Source organism: Hyperolius riggenbachi, chromosome 12 (assembly GCF_040937935.1).
Source record: "Hyperolius riggenbachi isolate aHypRig1 chromosome 12, aHypRig1.pri, whole genome shotgun sequence".
Lineage (NCBI taxonomy): Eukaryota > Metazoa > Chordata > Amphibia > Anura > Hyperoliidae > Hyperolius > Hyperolius riggenbachi.
Window position 1 is genome coordinate 176,578,778 of NC_090657.1, and position 17,933 is coordinate 176,596,710.

Here is a 17,933-nt window from a genome sequence, read left to right on the forward strand (position 1 = left end):
GATTTATAAGCGCTGAAACTACCCAGAAGCGCAGTGCATTTAAATCCACCAATCAAATTGAGAAACGCTAATCGCAAATGTTATGAAATCGCTGACAAATCGCTACCTTAAGGGCTCGTTCACACTAAAGGCTTTTTTGGAATTTTTAAGCGCAGGTGATTTGTACAAATCACCCTAAAAGCGCTTACACTATGCTTTGCAATGAGATAGTTCTCATTGGGGCATTCCGTTTGATTGCCACAGCCAAAAACGTGCATGTGCCATTTTCAGGGCGGTTTGCCCTGATTGGAAGGTATAGGGAAATCACAAAGCGCTTGAAATCGTAGTTGCTATAGAGTTTTGCCATTTCTAGTGTGTCCCAGCCCTTGCAGAGCTATCAGGAGAAGAGATTGCATTGTCAAAAGTCCTGTTGGTTGCAATGGAGACAAAGCTCTGCCCTGGGAAAATTCATTTGGCAAGATTAGAACAGAAACAAACACTGCTGAATAAACAGAGTGATTCAGTGCTAGTGTACGCTATGTGACCCAACCAGGTCCTGGAAATACTCTTATCACCATAGGCAGGGGGTATAGCTCAGTGGTAGAGCATTTGACTGCAGATCAAGAGGTCCCTGGTTCAAATCCGGGTGCCCCCTCACTTCTTTTTATTTCTGTGAGATGGGTTACATCATTTATTAGCCTTAAACTGTTTCACTCAGCAAAGGAGATGCGTAGATATCATAGATAGAAAAGGATTAAAGGACAACTGAAGTGAGAGGAATATGGAAGCAGTAATATTTATTTCCTGTTAAACAATACTAGTTGCCTGGCAGCCCTTCTGATCTATTTGGCTGCAGTAGTGTCTGATTCACACCAGAAACAAGCATGCAGCTAATCCCTGAAAGAAATGTCAGAAAAAAATCTGAAAAAAAATGTCAGAAACACCTGATCTGCTGCATGCTTGTTCAGGGGCTATGGCTAAAAGTATTAGAGGCAGCGGATCAGCAGGACAGCCAGGCAACTGGTATTGCTTATAAGAAAATAAATATGGCAGCCTTCATATCCTTCTCTCTTCAGTTGTCCTTTATAGCGGACCTGAACTTAGAACTTCCTCTCTGTTCTGAAAGACAAGCAACAGCCTAATAACCTTTAAAGAAAAACATTTCTTTGTTACAGCTAATACACATCCTGCAATAAATCTGTAGAGTGTCAGTAGGATAGAGGGTTAACATCCTGTGTTTCCAAATTAGCTGCTGTGCTGAGACAGCCAACTGACACAGCTGAGAGATCAAAATTACACTTGTGATTAGTCACAGATGAGAGGGAATAAGACAGGCTAAACTCTTTAAAATACACACAGGGTGCATTTCTCTAGGTTTCCCTTCTGTCCTGTGCAAGAGTTCAGCTCCACTTTAACCTGCCTGGCGTTCTATTAAGATCGCCAGGAAGGCTGCGGGAGGGGTTTTTTTTAATAAAAAAAAAACTATTTCATGCAGCCAACTGAAAGTTGGCTGCATGAAAGCCCACTAGAGGGCGCTCCGGAGGCGATCTTCAGATCGCCTCCGGCGGCAAGAAATAACACGGAAGGCCGCAATGAGCGGCCTTCCGTGTTTCGCTTACCTCGTCGCCATGGCGACGAGCGGAGTGACGTCATGGACGTCAGCCGACGTCCTGACGTCAGCCGCCTCCGATCCAGCCCTTAGCGCTGGCCGGAACTTTTTGTTCCGGCTATGCTGGGCTCAGGCGGCTGGGGGGACCCTCTTTCGCCGCTGCATGCGGCGGATCGCCGCACTGCAGCGGCGATCAGGCAGCACACGCGGCTGGCAAAGTGCCGGCTGCGTGTGCTGCTTTTTATTTCAGCCAAATCGGCCCAGCAGGGCCTGAGCGGCAGGCTCCGGCGGTACTGGACGAGCTGAGCTCGTCCAGACCGCCCAGCAGGTTAAGGTGAAATGGTGCTCAAGGCAGGCTAGCCATCACTTCCTCCTAGTTATTTTAGTAAGTTGAAGTGGGTGGTAGAGTGATCACAGGGAGTGGCTACACATCCCCCGATGCCCACTGGGCCCCAGGCAGTTGCCTAGGTTGTAGGGACTAATGCTTGGATTTCCTTGCATACCAACTTTCGCATGGGAATTCTGAGCCGAAAGTCACAAAATTCCAACTTATAGGTCTCTTTCTCAGTGGGACGTTAAAGTCGCAAGTTAGAAAAAGTTTTAACGTGGACTAACGCACAGCAATACTAAGTCTGTGCAACATTCACAGTGCACACGTTGCCTTTGTGTGTAACGTGTAGCATTATTAGACAGTGCTGCATGCTGTGCGTTATACACGTTATTAACTGCGGTGGACTGTTTGCACATGCTCAGTAATGACCTGGAAGCATACTTTTCATTGCCTGTATGCCTACTGTATGCGACCATAACAGGGCATATAGTTGCGTAGTGACATTTTTGGGACGTTTGTGTTGCGACTTTAACATCGCATCAAAACGCAACGTCCCAGTGTGAAAGTAGAAAGTCCAAGAGTAGGTCCGCACACCAGCTTTTCAAATAAGCCAAAGGTAATTTTATTCCATCATAATGTGTCAACACTATGTATGACAATTGTTTCGGGGCCACACAGGGTCCCCTTCCTCAGATACGTGCAGACAAAAAGGTTTTTGTCTGCACGTATCTGAGGAAGGGGACCCTGTGTGGCCCCGAAACAATTGTCATACATAGTGTTGACACATTATGATGGAATAAAATTACCTTTGGCTTATTTGAAAAGCTGGTGTGCGGACCTACTCTTGGACTTTCTGGAATGCTACTTGATGTTGCTTTGCATCGCTGGTCCAGCACCCATACACAATACGGTAAGGTGTGCCGCTCCTGATCCAATAATTATACCCAGTGTGAAAGTAGCCTTAAACGACATAATAAATTCAATGAAAACGTTGACATTTTCGCTCAGCATTATCGCATGCGCGCCCCCTGAGCAAAAACAGAGTTACGTAGTTATTTGGGTTGAAAAACGACATACGTCCATCAAGTTCAACCAGAGAAGGTAGTTATTTTTCGCTCTAATTTTCACATAAATAGGCAAAATGTGAAATCTGAAGCTAAATTGCAACCTACTGAGAATAATTTTTTGCAAGTGCTCACTAACCATATTTAAAGGACACCCAAGGTGAAAAAAACGAATAAAATAAACAATTGTATCTATCCTCCTTCTCCTAAAAATGCATTTTTAAGATATACCACAGTTTTATTTTATATTTACGGTAAATCTATTTTTAAGTTTTCCTGTTTTATTGTTTTTGCTCAATGACACATTCATTGAAGTATGCCAGAGCTAAAATCTGTTAACTGTTGACCCTGTTTATCTCTTTCCTGCTCTCAGAAGCCATTTTCTGCTAGGAAAGTGTTATATAGTTGTAATTTCTTATCAGTGAGGGTCTCACTGTTGTCTGACCCAGTCCTGAGTCAGACAGGAACTGCCACTTACATACCTGGGCCCATATGCAAATCCCCTTTTCTCCTGAGTTTTTTCCTAGGTGATATTTTCAAACTTGTCAAAGTAATTTTAAATAGAAGACTAAAATGTTCTCCTATGAGAAAACTTGAATTGCATATGGGCCCTGATGTTTAACTCTTTCAGGCAGAGAAAGAAAAAAAGGAACACAGCATAGTTATTAGTGTGCTAGGCACTGTACATACACGTGTCTATCTCATCCTGTCACATGTCACCTCGGGTATCCTTTGAAAACCTTATGGCTAGTGCAAAACGTATTTAAAACAAACTACAATTCTGTGTTTTCACAACGCCAATTCACGGATCAGTGAAAATTGGTGCAGTGTGCCAGTAGATTTGGATGCCTATAGCTCACAATGTAATTACCGGCTATGGCAGTGGCGGGAGGGTAATTTGGATGCCGGTGCCCTTGGGGGGGGGGGGGGGGGAGGGGTGGAAGAAGGGTTAGAGGTGAGGATAGGGGTTTTGTGAGGGCTAGTAGAATGATGGCAAACCTACCCATATTCTACTGTTGGCACTACCAGGTGCTCAAATTCGTCTTTTTTTAAATGTACTGGCAACATTGGAATCTGCTAAATTCTAAATATGTTTGTAATTATGTGCAAAATTGTAGAATTTTGTTGGATTTTTTGGTGGATTCAGAAACCTGCAACTCCAACAATCCCTAGTTGCATGTACACATAGCTCCCAACTTTTTGACATCAGGGACACTTAAGCCACACCCCTGTTATACCCCTAATAACGCCCTGCCACACTCCTAGTCACGCCCCCGACACACCCCTAGTCATGTATAATATAATTGTAATGATCCGCTCAGCTGCCTGCGCAGGCAGGCAGCTTTTTGACCACTGTTCAGGTCTGCATTCTGCAGGTCTCTGGAAAAGAGACCTTTTGTCAGTTTAGCAGCTTGCTGCTGCTGAGGGATTTGCATACGTTTGTCATGCAAATTGCCTAGCCACATCCTTTGTAGGCTTGCTCTATACATACCATGTGATTCCACAGTACGTCGCTGGTCATAAGGGTTTGTCCTGTGAAACACTCCTGGAGTGTCAGCCATGCTTATTGTTTGAAGATTAGCTTAGAGTAATTCCTGGGACTGCGCTAGGCAACCTTGCTAGAGCAGTCAGGATTGTATTATTTGTATTGCCTGTTCTGTCTCTCTTGCTGTATACTTGGATCACACTCGCTCTGGCGGAAAGAGCAGTGGATCCTGCTAAAGCTATCTTGCTATACTTGGATCGTACTTGCTCTGGCGGAAAGAGCAGGGGATCCTGCAAGCTCTGTTGCCTTACTTGGATCGCACTCGCTCTGGCGGAAAGAGCGGTGGATCGTATCTCTCACTTATTCCTGTTTTCGTGTATCTGTCTTGTCTGATACGAACGCTTGCTGGAGGCTCGGTGAGGTAACCGTTAAGCAAGCGCTCGTGTCCTTCGTTTCATGTTTGTCTGTCGGTGGTTAGTTAGGCGTGCTTGTCTCTGTTGTGCTTAACACGCGGAGACCGCGCAGTAAACGCGTTCACTGTTGCGAATGAGTGCGGTGTTCGCGTTTAGTTAGCGTTTTTTATTTTCCTTATCTTCTCATTGTATTATTGCTGTGCCTTTGCTACTCTCATGCCCTGTCTTGCTTTAGCCTTGTGTCACCTCTGGCAATCGCCTCTCTTGCGATTGCGTTCCTACTTCGTTTCTGCTGTTGTGTGTGCACCGTCGCGGGTTGGTGACAAGATTGGGGCACATGCATACATTCTATCCCTGTGCTCATTCTCTTTCGCAATCGCTTCTCTTGCGATTGCGTTCTCACTTGGTTTCCTCTGTTGTGTGTCCCCCGTCGCAGGTTGGCGGCTAGATTGGTGGACATACATACATTCCTCATCTGTGCTTATTCGGTCTTGTGTCGCTGTTAGCAACCGCCATCTCTGGTGATTTCCTTCTCACCTTATCTTCCTGGTTGTGTGTTCATCGTCGCAGGGTGCTAGATTGATGGACACACATACCCTCTGTCGCTTTGATCTCTCTCTTTCAGGGCTATCTTGCCCTGCGTTTCTTCCCTTCGTGCAATTCCTGTCTTGCGTCTGTGGCAGTGAAGAAACAAAGAGGAAAGAAAATGTCCGGGCACTTTCCGTCTTTAAAATTTATTGTGCAATGTCCACATCCATCAGAGTTACATACCACGAGTGATCAATATGGTGGCTGTGAGGTGGAGGTGGGGATGCCGGGCATCAGTAGGGGCTTGCGACGGCCGTTTCGCGTCTTGCTAGACGCTTGGTCACGCTGTGCTCCCGTTACTGTGGCAATGCGCAGACATCCGGTATATGCGGCGGTAAACCCCGCCCCTTCCGGGTGTCGCGTATGCCAAAGCTGTGAAGACCAATGGGAGAGGTTGCTGAGCACGGGATGCACGTTATTGAACAACAAAGGACTACATTACCCATAAGCCCATGCATGGTGGAATACGAGACAAGGGCGGTATGCCTCCGCCCAGTCTCTTTCCACCAATGGATGACAGAGCACTCAGCCTGACCTATCCAATACGCAATGGCTTAGGAAGCCTGCATATATTTTGCGTCTGTGGCAGAGCAGATGAGCTGTTCCTCTGCACTCCACAGCTCCACCTGCCGACAGGAATTTCCCTCTACAGGTGCATTGCACCTTTTGCTGGGTTCCCTCAAATTATACGCTTGTGGAGGATTTCCGCAGTGTCAGTGCACGTCTTGTGCGCTGATCACGGAGAGAATTCCACAATCGTTACAATAATATGCAGGAGAACAGAGGCGCCAAAAGGATAAAAGGAAGCTAAATGAGCTTAAAAACCAAATTCTTGGTAAATAGAGGAGGTAGTGGTGGACTTGCCTCCTCCAAGTAGACACACAATGACTGTAGTAAAGACAGTCAATATATTTTATTTATGAACTCCAAATATGCAACGCGTTTCGCAGGTTTGATCCAGATTCATCAGGCAATAACAACGGAGCAATAGCATATGTGGTGTAACGATTGCGGAATTATTTCCGTGGTCAGTGCACAAGATGTGCGCTGACACTGCAGAAATCCTCCACAAGCGAGTAATGTAACGGAACCCAGCTATGGTGCTATGCACCTGTAGAGGGAAATTCCCACCGGCAGATGGAGCTGTGGAGTGCAGAGGAACACAGCCTCTGCCCTGCCACAGATGCCAGATGGGAATTGCACGAGTTGAAGCAATGCAGGGCAAGATAGCCCTTAAAGAGAGAGAGCACAGAAACAGAATGTGTGTGTGTCCACCAATCTAGTCGCCACCCAGCGACGGTGAACACACAACAGCGGAAACGAAGTGGGAACGAAATCGCAAGAGTGGCGATTGCCAATAGTGACACAAGACCGAATCAGACAGAGCACAAGTGTAGCAAGAAAGACATAGCAAATAACAATGATCAGAACGTCAAAGAAAATAACAAACGCTAGCTAAACGCGAACTCTGCACTCATTCGCAACAGCGAACGCGTTAAAGACACGATCACCGCACGTTAGGCACCCAGTGATAAGCGTGCCACCCTAACTAACCAATGTAACACAAACACGAAAATAGAGAACGCGAACGCTTGCTAAACGGTTACCTCACCGAGCCTACAGCAAGCGTTCGTACCAGAAAAGACAGAGAGAAGGAGTAGCCAGCAGCAACCGCAGCTCTGGCCTACACTCCCAGACAGAGTACAGAAGGAACCACCGCCACTACCGCTAGGGCGACTGCGATCCAGACAGACAGATATGGCTACCAGTAGCAACCGCTGCTCTGGTTAGCACCCCTAAGGCAGGATACAGAGGGAACCACCGCCACTACCATTAGGGCGAATGCGATCCCAACAGACAGAACTGTCATGGACGGTTGCGGGGCCGCAGACGCGTCCTGGAACCGCCCGTGAAGAAAAAGCGATCGCACTCGATTCTCTGCATCGATTGCGCTTCAGATCAATAGAATCTGGATTGATTGTGTAGGAGCATCTGTCTTTTCTCAGCAGAGAGAAGACATCAGCTTAACTGCAGGATGGCTCTTTCGATATGCTAATGAGCAGGAACAAACCCTTGAGTTCAGGAAGCTAATCTCCACAGGGGGGCCATAGAAAGCCAGCCGAAGCGGCTCCGACCAGGCCAGATATGAATGCATGTGGGGTATGGTTTCTTGACAATTATATGGCAACCATACCTCGCACAGCTTTAAAATTCATATCGTCTTGTTCGGTAAAATCTGGCCATCGTGCTGATGTGAAATTCATTGTGATAGTCCATCCGGTTATTGAGGTATGACCCTTCTCAAGAACTGGACCCGCTGCCCTAGCCATGTCTGATGTCATATTAATCTGTATTTTCTTACAAGTATGAATCTGTTATCCCCCTAAATATAACGTGTATCGTTCATGAGTTACGGCATTTGTTAAGTTTAGCCCTAAAATCTCTCAGAGGGAATGAACTGTCATTGGTGGGTAACTCAGAGGGGGCCGGCATTGCCACACCCCCAAACCAGCTTCATCAAAAGCACATGGCCGGCAGGCGGGCCCTCATTCCTCCATTTTTCCACCTTCATGAACACACGGCCACCGTGAGGAACAAGTGGTGGCTATTTTGCTTGAACTTAGCTGAAACAAAGAACTTTGCGGAACTTGGAACCAAGGACTTGATGATTTTCCCACAAAAGGACATTTTCCATGAAACTAAGTATTTTTTCTCCCTTTCTTTTATTTTTCATACTGGCTATTACTGTTTTAATAATTGTTGATTTTAATAATTGTCTGTATATATTAATTATTTATATTGCCGTGAATAAACGACTTTATCCAAGTCCTTCACTGTTCCGCTACCCTGCTTCGCAGCCGCACAAACTGAACCAGATTTCTGAAGAGACGCTACTATTGTATTGTTGCTAGCTAGACAGAATACAGCGTGTTTTAACCGTTTTTATTTGTAGATCTAGGTTCAGACAGTCAGCGGGCTCCTCTGTCCCATGGTAACAGAGGTGGTGGCAGTTATACCCTGAACTAGTGTGTAAAGTGTATTTCCGTAACCCACAGGCTCCCTTCTGGTCGGGCTGCTCCCCAAATTTCTGTCGGTTTCTGCGCAAAGATCGCGACCAAAGCTTGCATGGTCTGTGTGCTGAAACCGATTGGAAGGCAATTTGCGGTCTGACCACTAGGGCACCTGTGACAAGAACGATTTCCTGTCGACCGCCGCTGGTGACAAGACAATCGCAACAGATAGACAGTAGAAGGCAAACAGATAATACAACCTGACTACGCTAGAAGGAATGCCTAGTGCACTCCCAAGGAATTACTCTAAGATAATCTTAACAAACGATTAGCAAAGGATGAGACTCCAGGTAGGTCAGCAGGAACAAACCATCATGACCAGCCAGGAATTCTGGGAAGAAATGGTTTTTATACTGCAAGCCATCAGAGGAAGCAGCTAAGCAATTTGCATGACAAGTGGATGCAAATACCTCCCCAGAACAGCAATTCTGCAGCTTGCAGAATGGAGACAGGTCTCTTTTACAGAGATCTTGCCGCACTCAGATATACAAAATGGTCAAACAGCTGTCTGCCTGTGCAGACAGCAGAGCCGATCATTACATGTGGTCAGTAGAAGAGCCAGGCACCTTTGGGAATATAATGATATAACGATTTCATGAGAAAAATATAGTGTTTTATAATTCAAACCACACTGGTCCTTTCTGTCCTGGTTCATTTTCCTTCATATTAACATTTGAAAAAAAAATTAATGAAACAAAATTTTCAGTATAAAAATACATACTGTAGATCTACATAGATCTGTACACAGTCCTGAAAGAGGGACATATGATGAAAAAAGAGGGACAGTGGGACATATGATGAAGAAAGAGGGACAGTGGGACATGGCTCCCAAAAGATGGAATGTCCCTCCAAAAGAGGGACAGTTTGGAGCTATGTGTACAAATTATCAGCATCTCGGATACTATGACTTGTGCAATTCAACAAAACTGAGGGATAAAGAAAATGCAACATCTACAGCAGTTTTCTCTAGAAGGTGTTTTTGGATGGTCTGTGCATCCCGTTACAACCACCTCCACCCCCCACACAACACATACCCCCCCCCCCTCCCCCGATAAACATCTGTCCTTGGTGTCTGGTGTCACAACCGGTTACCTCTAATTGCCCAAAATTAACAATTTCATCTCGGCTTCCGAAGGTGTCAGCTCGCGAGTATGCAAATTAGCTAATCTTCTTCCACTTACACCTGGAGTAATTGGACGTAATTACGGGTGACTGTACTGACTACTCAAGCAGCAATTTCAGCTACCTTCCCCTTCGCATATCTGTGGGAGCCCCCCACCCCAAAAACTCTCTTTATACGTAAGCTCCCAAATCCAATAAGAGATGGCTTTCATTAAAATGGGGTTCTGGGCAAAAATGAATCTGAATCTGAAATAGCAATACACTTGTTGTGGCCAGGGCTGTGGAGTCGGAGTCGTGGAGTCGGAGTCGTGGAGTCGGGCAATTTTGGGTGCCTGGAGTCGGAGTCGGGAAAAAATGCACCGACTCCGACTCCGACTCCTAATGAATTTGTAACTGTAATTAAAATAAAAAATATGATAAAATGTTCTATTTCTCAGATAATAGTCATTAAAAATAATGTATATATACAGCATATATACAGTAATAGCTGTGCTTAGTCCACAAAAATGAAATAAACCAATCAAAATTAGTTACTTGTGCTGCTTCAATAAAGCAGTCCCCGTATTTTTAAGGTCAGATATACATATCTGATTGTGACTGTATATATGATGTGTACACAGGAATCTCTTATATATACTAAATAACTTCTATGCTGTAAGAATAAAGCCTGATGTGTAGCTGTGTCACTAATAGAGGTGGTCAATGAGATGGAAATAATTCTGCACTGATGCTGATTTATGCAAATGTATGCACTCCCTTTGCTGATGAAATCAAATAATTTGATATGTTGTTAAAATTTGGTTTGGTGACTACAAATTAAAGGGTACCTGAGACAGATGAAAAGTAAAGTTTTATACATACCTGGGGCTTCCTTCAGCCCCCTTCAGGCTAATCAGTCCCTCGCTGTCCTCCACCACCCGGATCTTCTGCTATGAGTCCTGGTAATTCAGCCAGTCAGCGCTGCTGCTCCCACAGCCAGGAACATTCTGCACCTGCGCAATAGTGCTGCACAGGTGTAGTATGCTCCTGGCGGCGGAGTGTGTGCATGCGCACTACGCCCGACTGGCTCAAGTACCTGGACTCATAGCAGAAGATCCAGGTGGTGGAGGAGAACAACGAGGGACTGATTATCCTGAAGGCGGCTTGAGGAAGCCCCAGGTATGTATAAAACTTTAATTTCATCTGTCTCAGGTTTACTTTGTTACACAGTAGTACTATACTCTACATATGTACTCCCCACAGAGCTGCAGGGAATCCACTGAGAATGCTGTGCACATTGAACACAGAGGTGTTGTCTGTCACCCATAAACCTTGTTCAGATTGTGCATGAAGAATGTGTAAGAGGAAGAATCTCCTCATTCCCCTGCAGAGTACCTGCACATCATTCTTACATGTACCCACACTTACATTGCCTAGGGCCTGATAGATGTTCTTTGTTCCGGTTTGTACCTTTTACAAGTACTCTTACCAAGGACTAGTTTTAGTCTAAAGGGAATAAATATAGTAGTCTACATATCCTTCTCACTTCAGTTGTCTTCTAAAATTCCTAAGCGTTGGCAGTTAAGAGACGAATTTCATGTTACATACTTTGAATCAACAAAATTGTAATATGCAAATTAGAGGAGTCGGAGTCGAGGAGTCGGAGTCGGTGGAATCCTAAACGGAGGAGTCGGAGTCGGAGTCGGTGGATTTTCGGACCGACTCCACAGCCCTGGTTGTGGCCTGCAGTAACCTTGACCTGTTGGGGTCTACTTGGTTCCTGGGCTATGCCATGCTCCACCCCTCCTGCATGGTGGGCAGGGTGATCGGTACACACCTTCCCACAAATCCTTAAAGGAGTCATCAGGCTATTTATCCTACCCCCAATCTACTTACCTGGGGCTTCCTCCAGCTCCTTGCAGCTGACATGTCCCAGGCCGCAGCTCCGCTCTCAGCCGCCAGCTCAGGGTCCTAGCCAGGACAGAGGCCGACCTAGAAGTCGTCCTCTACTGCGCCTGCGCGAGCGCCGCTGTCAATCAAGGCCATGTTGTCCACAGTGTACTGCGCAGGTGCAGAACTACTGCACACCACGCCTGCACAGTACAGTTCGGACAACGTGGACTTGATTGACAGTGCAGGTGCAGTAGAAAATGGCCTGGCGAGACACCGTCGGGGACCCCGGGCCGGCAGCTGAGAGCAGAGCTGTGCCATGGGACATGTCACAGGTTGGAGGAAGCTCCAGGTAAGTAGCTCGTGGGTTAGGATAAATAGTCTGATGACTCCTTTAATATCACAATCCACCTCCACTTCAGGAGGGTAGGTGAGCAGCAGGCAAGCACTGAGAAGGCAGGTGGGGAAATCAACCTGACCCCACTCGGGTTAAAAAATTTGCTCTCTTTAGAATAAGGGAAAAGGGGGTAACTCCCCTCCACCAAGGGTGGAAGAGGCACCAACATAGGACTTACGTCCGAGTGTATGACACAGGTAGTCAAAAATGTTTTCTAAAACAGCTTTAATTGAGAAATAAAATAGACATTAAGTTACATAACTTATATCGCGCTTTTCTCCTGGTGGCCTCAAATCGCTTCATGCCGCACTCCACAGCTGACCAGTAACATTAGGGAGCCTTGCCCAAATACTCCTTACCATTGAACATATTAGCTTAAGTCGGGATTCAAACCTGGTCAAAGGCTCAAAACTCAAATCACAGGCTAGTACGCTATCCAGCTGACTCCAATTGCAGCGCGTTTCGCTTGAATTTCCTGCTTCTTCAGTCAAAAAAGGGGAAGTCTCTGTGGCGCAGTACATGTAGGCTCGGAGCCTCCACACCAATACAATCGTTTCTAGTTTACATACAATCACAAATTCATTAATGCTGTTGATCAATTTTTTTTCCGATCAGAATGATCTTATCGAAAGTACGATTGTTTGCTAAAGAATTGCACCGTTGACGGAATTGTTTATTTTTACATTTTCAATTTGGGTTGTGCTAAGCAGTGAATGACATACAGAATAATGATTTGAAAAAATAATATAAATCCAAAATAATAACAATAAACTGTGTTGCACTTTAATACACTCTGGTTTGCGAGGACAGCCTATAAGAAGTACTCCATGCTTTCAGTGGGATATATGACAGCATATAAGTAAATTACGATAACAGTCACAGCTGACAAAGCTCAGGTTTCTCCCAGACACAATCCCATGTAACAGCTAGCGAGAATGGCTGAGAATGAGCCCCCCAGGATGCCCCTCTTCTAGTAATGGTCCTGCCCTGACCCCCACTAAAAGCAGCATGCGGTGCTGAGGAATTGTCAGTATCCAGGGGTGGTAATATTTCACATGCAGCCTACACATTCCTGAACAAGGGAGGGCTTATTACCAAGAGCCTAGTCCATCTTCCATAATGGCCCCAGCATGCCAGGCCTGCTGCTACACAAGAGCTCTGCACAGCACTCTATACACAACTGCTCTTAGAACACCAAAGCAATGGAAACTATGCAAAGTCAAACATAGGTAAACAGGGGCGCCAACACTGGATAAAATACACAAAAATCTGGTTAAAGAGGAGGTAGCAGTGGACTTACTTACCTCCGAGTGTATGACACGGGTAGATACACAAGGTTTCAGTATCTGACTCTTGTCATTTAGTGGAGTGAAACTGGCTGTTCCTCGGCCGACTTTGTACAACTCTTAAATATTTTAAATTATTTCAGATTGTCTTTGGGGTATGGGGGGGGGGGTCAATAGACGCCAGGGAATTGTATAGAGGAGGGGTCACTAGATGCCAGGGAACTGTATAGAGGAGGGGGGCCACTAGACCCCAGGGAACTGTATCGGGGGGCACTAGATACCAGGGAATTGTACAGTATAGGGGAGTCACTAGGCACCAGGGAACTGTATAGGGGAAGGAGAGGGGCCACTAGATCCCAGAGATCTTTAGGGAGAGGGGGGCAGTAAACACCAGGAAACTGTATAGAGGAGGGGGGGTCACTAGATGCCAGGTAACTGTATAGGGGTGGGGGGTCCTTAGATGCCGGCAAACTGTATTGAAGATGGAGGAGGCCAGTAGACACCAGGGAACTGTGCGGGTGGGGAGGGGGGGCCACTAAATGCCAGCAAACTGGGGATGGAGGAGGCCAGTAGACACCAGGGAACTGTATAGGCAAGGGAGTGGGCTACCATACCCCAGGGAACTATATAGTGGGGGGGACTAGAAGCCCAGGAACTGTATAGGGCAAGGAGGGGGACCAGTACCACTAGACCTCAGGGAACTGTATAGAGGAGGGGGTCACTAGATGCCAGGGAACTGTATAGGGGAAGGGGGGTCCTTAGATGCCGGCAAACTGTACTGGGGATGGAGGAGGCCACTAGATACCAGGGAACTGTATAGGAGTGGGCTACCATACCCCAGGGAACTATATAGTGGGTGGGACTAGAAGCCCGGGAACTGTATAGGGCAGGGAGGAGGGCCAGTACCACTAGACCTCAGGGAACTGTATAGAAGAGGGGTGGGGGGTCACTAGATGCCAGGTAACTGTATAGGGGAGGGGGGTCCTTAGATGCCGGCAAACTGTACTGGGGATGGAGGAGGCCACTAGATACCAGGGAACTGTATAGGAGAGGGAGTGGGCTACCATACCCCAGGGAACTATATAGTGGGGGGGACTAAAAGCCCAGGAACTGTATAGGGCAGGGAGGAGGGCCAGTACCACTAGACCTCAGGGAACTGTATAGAAGAGGGGGGGGGGGGTCACTAGATGCCAGGTAACTGTATAGGGGAGGGGGGTCCTTAGATGCCGGCAAACTTTACTGGGGATGGAGGAGGCTACTAGATACCAGGGAACTGTATAGGAGAGGGAGTGGGCTACCATACCCCAGGGAACTATATAGTGGGGTGGGACTAGAAGCCCGGGAACTGTATAAGGAAGGGAGGGGGCCAGTACCACTAGACCTCAGGGAACTGTATAGAAATAGGGAGGGGGGACACTAAACCCTAGGGAATGTTATAGGGCAAGGGAGAGGGCCACTAGATCCCAGGGAACTGTATAGGAGCGAGAGGGGGGCCACTAGATCCCAGGGAACTGTATCGGGCAGGAAAGGGAGGGGGCCACTAGATGCCAGGGGGCCGTATAGGAGAGAGGCCACTAGACACCAGGGAACTGTATAGGAAAGGGAGGGGGCCACTAGATGCCAGGGGGCCATATAGGAGAGGGGCCACTAGATCCAAGGGAACTGTATAGGAAAGGGAGGGGGCCACTAGATGCCTGGGGGCCGTATAGGAGAGGGGCCACTAGACACCAGGGAACTGTATAGGAAAGGGAGGGGGCCACTAGATCCCAGGGGGGCGTATAGGAGAGAGAGAGGGGCCACTAGACACCAGGGAACTGTATCGGGCAGGAAAGGGAGGGGGCCACTAGATGCCAGGGGGCTATATAGGAGAGGGAGAGGGGCCACTAGATCCCAGGGAACTGTATAGGAAAGGGAGGGGGCCACTAGATGCCAGGGGGCCGTATAGGAGGGGGAGAGGGGCCACTAGATCCCAGGGAACTGTATAGGAAAGGGAGGGGGCCACTAGATGCCAGGGGGCCGTATAGGAGAGGGAGAGGGGCCACTAGATGCCAGGGGGCCGTATAGGAGAAGGAGAGGGGCCACTAGACACCAGGGAACTGTATAGGAAAGGGAGGGGGCCACTAGATGCCAGGGGGCCGTATAGGAGAGGGAGAGGGGCCACTAGATCCCAGGGAACTGTATAGGAAAGGGAGGGGGCCACTAGATGCCAGGGGGCCGTATAGGAGAGGGGCCACTAGATGCCAGGGGGCCGTATAGGAGAGGGAGAGGGGCCACTAGACACCAGGGAACTGTATAGGAAAGGGAGGGGGCCACTAGATCCCAGGGGGGCGTATAGGAGAGGGAGAGGGGCCACTAGACACCAGGGAACTGTATCGGGCAGGAAGGGGGGGGGGGGGGCACCAGAAGCCAGGGAACTGTATAGGGAAGTGGGGGTGAGTCGCATATAAAATTGAGGCGTGGCTAAAGATGTGGCAGGGGCATGTCTTCTTCTACCACTTTCCTGGCTCCAAAAGTTGTGAGGTATGATATACATGTGTAGTATGATCTAAAAATGGCAGGTGCTCCACGAGCATCATAGGGGCTCAGTAGTCAAGCAGTTTTTCACATATGAAGTCAAATTGCATAGTCTAATTACTACTAAAATGTGGTTTTCATAACATGAACAACATCGACACTAAATTCCTTCTGCACCCTGCCTAATAGGGTTGTAACGATTGGTGTCAGCAAAACAGATTTTCTGATTATTTGTGATCTGCAGTATCACCAATAATACAGATGCTATACCTGATTATGTGGTGATCTGCAGAACCACCAATAATGCTAGTATAGCCAGACACAGGACAACCAATGTGAGATAGTGTTTGGTGCAACAGTAATGAGGAAGAGGAGATCTCCCGAGGAGCGGGTGACTCAGACAGTACTGCAGCCAATGATCACCTGAAGAGCAGGTGATTCAGACTGTACTGCAACCAGTGAAAACAAAAGAAAAAGCGAGCATGCATAATTCAGCAATAAATATTGCTTGTTACGTATATATAATTAAGGGGAAAAGGTCACAGACCCAACATAAGACATTTAGCAACAGGAGAAAAGCAACCCCTCTATATATAAAATTAAAAATGAGCACCAATTGGACCAAGGTATCAAGAAGTAAATATATCTTTATTAAAGCCAAAAGAGTGGGTTAAAAACATTTAAAACAAAGCAAGCCATATCCAAGCCTGTATAAGGCCCCCAATTATGACAATAAAACAAGTGGCCTCGCAAACAATAAGATGTACAGCAAAAATATTTAGTGCACCCCTCTCAAAACATTGCGTGAACTGAGGATCAATATAATATCAATATATATATATTGGATTTAAGTAAATTTGAATATTGAGTCACACAATGTGTAGGGAGGAGCACACCCATACACGCATAAATATATATACCACAACGCTGTACCAATGATGATGCCTGACTGATGCTACATCAAAATGAGTGCTAACAGTTGAAATCCATCAATCAAAAACCAACCAGAAGTCATAAAGTGCATGAGTGCATATTAAAATAGGAGCAATAGCTCGACAACAAATAAAGTGCGTAGTGCTAAAGTGTAGTAAGTGAACTACAAAGACAATTGTATGTGATACCAATGAAAAAATATATAAGAGGAGTTGAATCCAGTGAGAGATTAATGAAGGAGACTGGTTGATGCAAAAAGTAGTAGCACAATAGGGAATACAAGATGAAGGAGGTGAGTAGAATGAGATATAGATATAGTAGCACGAGTGAGGAATAGCGAGGCTCACCTAAATGATATGAATAATAAGGCCTGGGGACGGCTGCATGGGCGCTCCTGCGCCCGTCCGACTAGTTCCGCCGAAGCACCTGCCATTTTTAGATCATACTACACATGTATATCATACCTCACAACTTTTGGAACCAGGAAAGTGGTAGAAGAAGACATGCCCCTGCCACATCTTTAGCCACGCCTCAATTTTATATGCGACTCACCCCCACTTCCCTATACAGTTGCCTGGCTTCTGGTGCCCCCTTCCCCTTCCTGCTCGATACAGTTCCCTGGTGTCTAGTGGCCCCTCTCCCTCTCCTATACGCCCCCCTGTGGCTATTGGTTGATCGGTGATGGGTGGCGCCGGAGAGCGCCGCTCTATATATAGTCACTGCTGGTCAGTCTCAGGTTGTCTGCCGTTGCGAACACTTACGTGAAAGCACTCCAGTCTTTCAAGTCAGTTAGAACCAGGAGGACCTGGGAATTCACACTGAGCCAGATTACTTCTGTGTTATCATTGTATTATACTTCAGACTAGTTCCAGGGTGTCGTGACCACGGACCTCACACCCAAGACTAGGGATTCTGTGTTATCATTGTGTTATACTTCAGACTAGTTCCAGGGTGTCGAGACCACGGACCTCACACCCAAGTCTAGGGATTCTGTGTTATCATTGTGTTATACTTCAGACTAGTTCCAAGGTGTCAAGACCACGGACCTCACACCCAAGACTAGGGATTCTGTGTTATCATTGTGTTATACTTCAGACTAGTTCCAGGGTGTCGAGACCACGGACCTCACACCCAAGACTAGGGATTATGTGTTATCATTGTGTTATACTTCAGACTAGTTCCAGGGTGTTGAGACCACGGACCTTACACCCAAGACTAGGGATAGTGTACCATCATATTATACTTCAGACTAGTTCCAGGGTGTTGAGACC

At 46.8% G+C, this 17,933-nt stretch overlaps 1 protein-coding gene and 1 non-coding gene across 3 annotated transcripts in view; both read left to right on the forward strand.

Moving 5' to 3' along the window:
* Positions 1-17,933, forward strand: part of NKAIN4 (sodium/potassium transporting ATPase interacting 4) — a 120,872-nt gene that overhangs the window by 39,869 nt on the left and 63,070 nt on the right. The gene's annotated exons all lie outside the window — the stretch shown is intronic.
* On the forward strand, positions 563-634 carry TRNAC-GCA (transfer RNA cysteine (anticodon GCA)). The gene has a single exon. It is a non-coding gene; the product is annotated as a tRNA-Cys (tRNA).